Below are 10,113 nucleotides of genomic sequence, written 5' to 3' on the forward strand. Positions count from 1 at the left end.
CTCCCCAGCCAATCAGGAGAGCATGCAAATTAACCCAACAAAGATGGCGGTTAATTTGCATACATAGGTCCAAAGCGGCGGAGCGACAACTGAAGGCTCCAGCCGGAGCGAAGGCCTGGGTCCTGGGTGCCAGAGGAAAACTGGTGCCGGCAGCCAGGGGAAGGGAAGGCCTATTGCACGAATCTCTTCATGCAACGGGCCTCTAATAGATAGATAGATAGATAGATAGATAGATAGATAGATAGATGCCTAAGCAACTGTTACAACTGCTTGACCTGTTGCTATGATGTGCTCTGATCACCAGAGGGCAGATGTTCAACTCAGGAGCTGCCCCCTGGTGGTCAGTGTGCTTCTACAACCAACCTCCCTCAGCCAGCCAACCTCCTGAGGTCCCTCCCCTGGCCAGCTGACCCTATTGGGACTGGGTGAGATGGTCCCGATTGGCCCTTATCGCTGGCCAGGCTGAGGGACTCCACCCATGCATGAATTCATGCACTGGGCCTCTAGTATAGTAATAATTGCTTTGTGTATAGATGATTTTTTAATTTTAAGAGTGGTTGGAAGTTCATTAGATAATGAAGCTAATATTATTTTGGCATAATTGTTCTTGTATTTCACATTATTAAGATGAGATAATCTGTGTTCTCTAAAAGGAATATTTAGATCAGCATTTTACATTATCTCTAACCATAGCAACACACAGTAAGTGTTCTTTCTTTATTATAGGTAAAGGAAAACAATCTAAAGAGCTCATGTGATGTTAAGGTCTTACAACTAGTAAATACAAAAGCTTGGATTTGAAACCAAGTTTATTTACAGGACTTTGGGGTCTGGCTTTAAGATACTCTAGATATCTGACTCTTAAAATTAGTTGCTCAGACCTAGGGGACAAAGGAGACTTGGAAAGAAGAGATCAACTCTTACAAAGAGAGAAAAGATTGCATCAAGATGACAAATTGAGCATATTTGTTCATCTCACATCCCACCTCATATTCCCTTGAAATAACAGAAAATAAAAAAAATTAAAGAGTAAGTTTCTAGTGGCTTCATTTCCAGGATAACAATCTGAAGAGTTCCACAGACCCACTCCTCAGTGAAATAAGCAAAGCTAATGAAAATTATAAAACTAAAAAAAAAAAAAACAACACCCACATTACCCTCTGGCAATTGTTCTAAAAGCATAAAGCACATAAACATTGATTCAAGAATAAAGTAAGTTCTTACTTCTCTGAATAAGAAAGAACAGTGGGAGACTATGGCAGTAAAACCATGACCCACTTCTCTATACCCACCAAGGTCATCTGTGTTACAGGTGGCCAAGAGGATGCGGGTCCCTCTTTCTTCAGCTCTCATTCAAGTTTTACCATATTGCAGCATCCACTCCAAATACAAGGCTAAATTCCTGGTAAGTGCCAGCAAATATTTTTTTTTGTTGGGGGGTGGGGGGGCTTCTTTTTCCACTTAGTCCCTACCCTTAGGACAGAAGCTCTGACCCATGTACAGCAAAATAGCTATGGCCCTCACCCAAACTCATTCTTAGATTAGAAATTACAATCTAAGAGAAGAAAGACAAAAAAAAACCCAGAAGCTGCTGCGGCCCAGAGCCCAGAGAAGTGGCTGAGAGAGTTTTCCCAGGTGGACAGGCAATCCATAAGAAAAGAGAGCTCTGAAGCTTTACCTCAAGTAATTGCCTTTATTTGGAATATAGTCCAACCTGTAGGGTGGTCTCAAAAACAGTAGCTCTTCTTAATTAAGAGCAACATGGGCCATCTAATGTTCCACAGAGAATCACAGAAAGAGGCAGACGCCAAAGCTCTCCTAATGGATAGTACAAACCGTAAAGACTGGCCTCAAACACTACCACTGTCCAAATTTAATTGGACCAGCCTGCTAAGCAATTTATTTTCCAGAGTGATGTTGGAAACAATAGAGAAATCAGGCAGTAATTAATAAAGCCTAATGGGCAGGGTATAATAGCAAGGAAGCAGATGGGAGAACAGAGAGATAGTCAAAGAGAGCCCGAGTGAGTGTACACATGGCCAAGGCTACATCTCTGAGGAGTGGTGCCCGAGGCTTCCTACTGAAAGGGAAACAGACTTTACTAACTATGTAGCTCAGTCAAGCCACAAAACAGATGAACACAAGAACAATCACAAAAAAGCCCTAGAGAGATGGGAGGGGAGTCAGAGTCCATAGTTGCCATAGTATGCTATTTCCTGATGGGAGTTTGAGTCCAAGTGTTGAATATGAGTGAAAGTAGCAGAAGGTACAGATCAGATTCAGAGGGGTTGAGATGCACTGATTCTGTCCCTTTTATATCCTAAGAAGTTTGAAAGGAAGAGGTTTTCAATGCCAACAGTCAGTTTGGGGCAGAGTTTGCACCTGCTATAAATATCAAATATGAGAGCATCATCCAGAAGCTTTTCTTCACAGTAAAAACATTTTGCTATGTAAAAGCAAGATTTCAAATGAATTTAGTAATATCATCCAATATTACTTGCTATGTTGGACTTAAAAACTATGTTGCTTTATTTGTAAGTTAACTGGTTAGCTACAAAACTACATCAACGCCAACATAAAATCTTGAATCTTAAACTATATTCAAAGAACTGGAGGAAATCATGCTTAAGGTGGTAACAAAAGATATGAAGTATGGAGATACTATTTCATTAAAAATATCAATAAAGATATACAAGTTGTTAAAAGCAGTAGATGGAAAGTCTGTTTGGAAAAGTACAATTGTAATAGAAAGTTCATTTGACAACTCCATAGTAGATTTCAGTTAGGAGAAGAATCAATAAAGTTGAAGATAGATTAAGGAGTCTCTATTTATTAGGTTTATTTTTAAAAATTTTCACCAGAGGATATGTTTTTTTTTTTTAAATTATTTTTAGAGAGAGAGAGGAAGAGAGATCCATTGGTTGCCTCTCTTAAGGAGACCAAACCCACAACCTTTTAGTGCATGGGATGACACTCCAATCAACTGAGCCACCTGGCCAGGCCTCTCTCCATTTATTTTTGCTTGTCCATGTTAGTAATCATCAATCTGAATCTCATAACACTCTTACCCACATTCCTATTTCTAGCTCCTTTATCCATTCTCTTCTCTGGTAAGTTTTACATCAAAATTTTATGCCCTTTTTCAAGTTAGGTTATTTGAATATTTTTATTGACATCATCAGATATATATGCTTTGTATTAAGTTTCAGGAAGTAAAATAATTTGCTGGCATAAATTTTTATAAGATTTAGCTCTCTAAAGGAAAAAAGGGATTTTTAATCATTGACTGATATAAGTCTTCTGATTGCTTAACTTACTGATAAATTATTAAAAAACAAATGAAGCTGGGTATAAATGCAAATAAATATCAAGCATATTTAAACTTCATCAAAACACAGAACAAGTATCCTCTCTCTCCTTTCTTCCCTCCATCCTCCACAGTAGTTTAGGACTGCAAGGACCTCTGCTAGCTTTGGGCTTTCCCTTCCTGTGTTTCCTGTCTTCCAATCCCAAAGGCAGTAACATCATGCCCTAAGTGGAAGTGTGCTTTTCCTATACTTAGGAAATTAGTACTGAAATCCCCTAGGGGCAAAAGGAATTTAGAATCCCCCGTCCTCCATCCCTTAACAGAGCCCGCTTTTCAAGCCTATTTTCTTGCTACAAAATCAAATCTGACAGTGAAAGCTGAGGAATGAACTATGCCTGGTAGCATAGAAGCATCAGAACCCATTGCTGCTCATGGGTGAGGAATTCACAAGGCATCAAGGTTTATAGAATATTCGAATTCAAGTGAAAATGTTTCAGAGATAGTTTTTCTCTTCCAGTTTTATGATGCTGGGGAAGGAGAAGGTAGAAAGAGGAGAAAACTGCTGCAACTATGCCTTTCCTGGGGTCACTATTTTTCTCTTTTCTTTTTTGGAAACTGAGAGATCCTGTGTAGAGTAAGTCCCTGCTTTAGATGAACATTTCTTGTGAAGGCTACAAATTCCATATGATTTTTCAAAAGCCCAATGAATTAGAATTCAGAAATGAGAAGTGAATTTACAGCTAGTTTGCTTCTTATGTATAACCGGTATATTTTGATGTGTAAGGAACAGCATTGGAATTAGGCATGCGGAATGAAAGCATTCTATAGCACCATACATGAGGCTTAGGGAATTGCTTTAGAAATGTCTCACAAATCTAGAACATGATACACAAAAATTTATCCTCTCATATTTTTTTCACTGTTACTAATTGTAACCGAGCAACAACTACAAACTTTGTAAATCCCTGAATTGTTTACTGTATCTCAAATCAAATTTCGCCGTAATTCATTGCTCTGGCCTTTTGACTAAATGGAGATGCAGGTTGGTAGGGAAAAATGTCCAGGTGGGTGTGAGATGCAACTACTAACTTGAAGTGAGGGAGTTCAAGGTGGACCGAATGTCCTTCCTCATCAACCAAGAAGAGGAGAATACTTTTCTACTTTACATAAAACAAAAAAACAACACCTGAGTTTTCCACTTTCCTGAAGAGTAGGAATAAAATAGAATATATATGGGAATGAAATAGAAAAAAAAAATAGAAAGAATATATATATATCAGTCTAATTTTTGCCTCTACAATAGATTCAGAACACAACCAATCATCAATACAATTTAAAAAGCCTTGAAATCACTGGCTAGGAAATATTTAGTGAAGACAGAAAATGTAATAATAATAAATACTAGTAGAGGAATTATAAAGTGTGTGTAGCTTTTGAAAAAGAATCACTATCTTAGCAATATTCTGCTCATGTTTACCAATGTTGCCTTTAATAAAATAACAAGAGTTGCCAACACGGAACAATTAGGTCAGACAAACTAGGAATTAATTACTCTAGACAGGCCCATATGTCACAGAAACATTGCACATGTTTTCCAAGCCTTGCTTGGAAAGGGAAAGATTTATTCTGGGAAAACTCTAGAGATAGTAAAAGGGACATTGCTGCTAACATTTGAATTGAAAGTGACTTTGCAGAATTTAAATCGTGAAAGCACAAAGTTGGATTAAGTACAAACTAAGTGAATTTCCTTCAGTTCAGTTATTCAATTACTTAAAATAAATCAAGCAATACCTAAATGGTGTGGCTTCACCAGCCACAACCATTCTTAAAGTGGGCCAGGAACCAAATTCCATCAAGGCATTAGCCACTGATTCTACCCATCCACATACTTCTTCAAGTTGGTATAAAGAAATGGTTAGCAAATCACAAAATCTTTGGGGTGCATATATATGGCCTACATTCAAGATATGACCAAAATTTAGTTTTAGCATGAAAGATTTGATATCAGCCTCTGTGTTTTGCTTTCTCAATATTCTCCAATGCTAACATTTTAGTCCTTAAAAATCAATGTTGATCTTTATATTGATACTAGAGGCCTGGTGCACGAAATTTGTGCACTGGGGGGGGGGTTCCCCTCAACTTGGCCTGTGCCCTCTCGCAGTCTGGGAGCCCTTAGGGGATGTCCGATTGCTGAGGAGGCAGGAGAAGGTCCCACCACCACTGCTGCGCTCCTCCTGTGGAAGTGCACTGACCACCAGGAGGCAGTTCCTGCATTGAGCATCTGCCCCCTGGTAGTCAGTGTGTGTCATAGCAACCGGTCGTTCTGCTGTTTGGTCGATTTGGATATTAGCCTTTTATTATATAGGATTCTTTTCATCAGTAAAACATACAATCAAATTTAGAATATACATTTTCACCAAGACAATCAGAAAAATATTTTCAATTTAAATGAAATAAACAAAAGAAACCAAATAATTTTGTTCTCAAAATTGGTCCCAATGTAAGATAAGCAGGGTTGTTTGTTCTAAGTGTGCCTCTATCACAAATCTGACTTCTAATTTACAAACTTTTGTTCTGGGAGAAGTATCCAGTGATATTAATACCTATATCCCACATGAGGACTTTTGAGATATTTCATATTCCTAAAGGTCCACATGTTGGTGAGGGGCTGGGGAAACCTTTAAAGATGAGTTTGCAAACTCACATTCCTAAGAGGACAATCCCAGCCTGGGCTGATGAAAATAGTGCAACCATAGATATGTCAGACAATACCTAGTTTCTTGGTAAAGAAAATAGGGAGGGAGTGGTGGGGACTGTGGAACACTGGCCTTCACTTGCTGATAATCCTAATTGTTGCCATCCTGGTAGGTAATCCAGATCATGACTGTATGTAAAATTTCAAAATATTTTAAATATTGCAATTAATTCAAACATCAAAACACAAAGAACACATACAAAATACATGGAGCCAAACAAACATATATTAGAACCAAGTTCAACATGCCACCAGACAGATGCCTGCACCAGACATTGATGCTTTCACATTATTTGCTCTATGAGCAAAGGAGATACTATTTTTAAAAGAATATTGCTGTCAGTGTAACCCTAATATACTTAAATTTTAACTTGCATCAGAATCATTTGAGCAGGGTTGTCAGATAAAATGCAAAATATTCAGTTAAATTTAAATCTCAGATAAACAATGTATTTTTTTTTTAGTATAAGTGTGTCCCAAATATTGCATGGCACATACTAAAAAATTATTCTTTGTTTACCTGCAATTCAATTTAATTGTTATACTATGTTTATTTGCTAAATCTAACAATTCTATAGCTGGAGAGCTTGTTAAAACGGAGATTGCTGACCCTACTCTACATTTCTGATTCAATAGATGAGGTAGAACCCAAGAATTTGCATTTCTAACTAATTTCCTAAAGGCTATTGGTACTGGTAGTTTCAAGAACACATTTTGAGAACTTGCCCTACAATAAACTCATTTTGAAGTAATTTTTTAATCAACTTCAAGTTGATTACATCTCTCTTTTAATCAAATGTTTACTTATTATTTCAAATACATAGAGACTCCCTGGTTTTCCTAATGACTCAAGGGTAGTTCTGAATCTATATTCATGATTCTGTCTCAGTTTAGATTCAGAAAGATCACCTGCCCTCTCATTCTTCCAGCATTATCTATCTGCTAGGGTCTTTGCCCAGTATGTACATTTGTTTCCCCAGGCATTTTAATGCTTGACTATAAAGTTTTAGAGCTGAATTTAGCCTGAAAAGAGAATGAGTTTCTTGAGACAGTTAGGCATGACATCTGCTTTCCCTGCACCATCATTTCTTCCCCTATAAAATGTAAATGAGATGGTAGCTGCATTTAAAGGCATGTTAATACCCTTACATGAATCATGAGTATATTATTTGGACTAAATATGAATCAAAAATTTATCAGAACCTTACAAAAATTCCATCATTAAAATTCAACTTGTAAACTTTATGTTACACCTATGTTTCTAAATATGTGCATGTTTCATCATAAACTGCCTTGATTTTGGCAACCTCTCCCCTCTTCTAAACAGGTGTTTTTTGCTGGCATTCACTTTGTTGAGGTCATTTTATTCTGTGGACGATGGGAAAGAGGAATATTAGATCCTTTTGCTTCCAGAAGCCTATCCTGCCATCATCATTGTTGCTTGTTGCTCATTGTCCCAGATTTGTCGCACTCACTTTCGCCTAGATCCTGGCCTCCAGGGAGGATCTCGATTGTGTTCTGTATTCTTCCCATCCCCAACATTTTTGCTCCTGTTTCTTTTTTTAAAATATTTTTTTATTGAGTTTTAGAGAAAAATGAAGAGAGAGATAGAAACATTGATGAGAGACAAACATGGATTAGCTGCCCCATGCATGTTCCTTATTGGGGACTGAGCCTGACCCCTGATGGGAATCGAACCAGCGATCTCCTGATGCATGGGACAGCACTCAATCCACTGAGCAATACCAGCCAGACTGCTCCTGATTCAAATGACCATGTGCCTGTTTTTTCATCTCTGCCAATCCCCATAGCTGGAGTCATAGTGTCACCACCTGGAGCATATCTCAGGCTCTCATCACATGGCCCAGAACCAGAGTCCTGTTTGTTCCTGAGCCTCCAGTCTCACACCTGTCACCAAGCCCACTGCCCCAGCTCCACTGTGTGCAAACCTCCGAACTGCAGGCTGCTAGACTGCTTTATTATGCTATGTGGACATGCCTGCCCCTTCCTGCCAAGCACAGGCCCTGTGCACCAGAATCACCTCTTTCCAAGTAGCTGGTTAGTGACTACGATTGGTATGTTCCCAGCACCACCCTCTGCTGCCTTGTTTTTGTCTTATTCTTGTCTTATTCCCCAACAACAGAAGCATTCACTTCATGATGTGTGCCCTCCCCACAAAGCAGCATGCTGAGCGCTTAAAGAGAGAACACATTTAGACATACAAGAGTAAATTGCTTCTCTCATTGTACACAGTATTTAAAAACAAAGCATGAGAAGTAACTAACCGTAATGTAATAGAACCAAATTCTGTCATATAGCTATGAATTCAATTCAACTAGTCTCTGTGGTGGGGGCCGGAGGAAGAGAATTATTGTGTTCAGCCTTAAAGGTTATCTATCTTTGTAGAATTTGTAAGAAAGGTCACTAAGAAATAAAAAATATTCAAATGTTAATGAAACCTTTGTGCTCATAATAAAGATCTTAGTAGATGGAGCAAAAAATATTCAAATGTTAATGAAACCTTCATAAATGATGTTTGTGCTCATAATAAAGATCTTAGTAGATGGAGATAGCAGAAACAAATAAGTCACCCTCCCAAACACTTGTGCTGTAGGTGCAGGCACATAGGAAATTCTGGAGAAGGGATATTGTAATGACTCACTCATTCAGACGTTCACTGACTTCACTCAATTTCAAGGATCACAGTTTAGCCCAAACAACAAGGTTATTCTACACAATGAAGGGTAAGGAGCCTCAGAAAGTGTTCTAATGGCTCAATACACTTCATGTTGACATTGGAAAAGTCCCCATATACAGTTTCCTGCCAATACGAATCCTCATTGTATCTGGAATTATGTTACTCATTGCCAATCATTTGTACTTAATATCCCCATGGTAGACTTTTTTATGATATTTTTATGATTTTCTACCAAGTAGACTGTTAGCTCTTGAAAATGAAAGCCAGGTGTTTGCTGTTCTTGTGCTCTCCACACCTGGCAAAATACTCGGACATACGATGGATACTCTACAAATGACAAGTGGCTGATTTTACCCTAATTCCAATACAAAAAAGTTTCATTCTTCCTTGTGCCTAAGGGTCTTTCTTGTCACTTGGGTGAACGCTGAATCCTTGTATTATGAGTGCTGTGCTAGGGTCTCTGCCAAATACCCCAGTTCCCTTGGTCTCAGATTCCTGCCTTCCTCTCCTCTGTCCTCTGGGAAACTGGAATACAGATTTGAAATTCTAGCCCTCAAAGTTGCTAGGAAATAATTACCGGAACACTTACTATACGATTACACCCCTTTATTTCTGAGTGTATTCACATGATACTCTTACGGAGTCACTGCATCAGTGGACTCCTCACTATATGCCAGTCACTCTTAGGGGCTGTATCAGTTTACCAGGACTGCCTTAGCAGAACACCACAGAGTAGGTGGCTTAAACAACAGGAATATATTATCTCAGTGCCGGAGGCTGGGGTTCCAAGATCAAGGTGTTACATGGTTGGTTCCTTCGGAGAGGTGTAAGGGAGAATCTGCTCCATGCTTATCTACTAGCTTCTGAAAATGTCCTGGCAATCTTTTATGTTCCTTGGCTTGGAGAAGATGAAGGCATTTTCTGCCTTCATTGACCTTTTTATAAGGACACCAGTCATATTGCATTAGGAATCCACCCCATTGCACTATGTCTCATCGTAATTTAACTAATTATATCTGCAATAACCCTACTACCAAAGAAGATCACATTCTAAGGTACTAGAAATTAGGACTCCAATATAAATTTTGGGGGGAATACAAACCCATAATATGTATTGCATAGACTTTTATTTAATTATCCCAGTAACACTATGAGGTGAGTATATTAAACTCCATTAGGTAAATTTTGTCTCTGGGTTCTATCTAGCCAAAATTTTCAGATGACTCTGCCATGTCCGTGTTTGGAATATGTATTTTCTCTCATTCACAGACATAAAATCAGCTTCTTCAATAGTACGCCTCTCTGGTTGGGAACTCCAGCTATGAACTCTTGTGGTTATATATATATATAAAT

The sequence above is a fragment of the Myotis davidii genome, unplaced genomic scaffold, assembly GCF_000327345.1.
Source record: "Myotis davidii unplaced genomic scaffold, ASM32734v1 scaffold252, whole genome shotgun sequence".
Taxonomy (NCBI): domain Eukaryota; kingdom Metazoa; phylum Chordata; class Mammalia; order Chiroptera; family Vespertilionidae; genus Myotis; species Myotis davidii.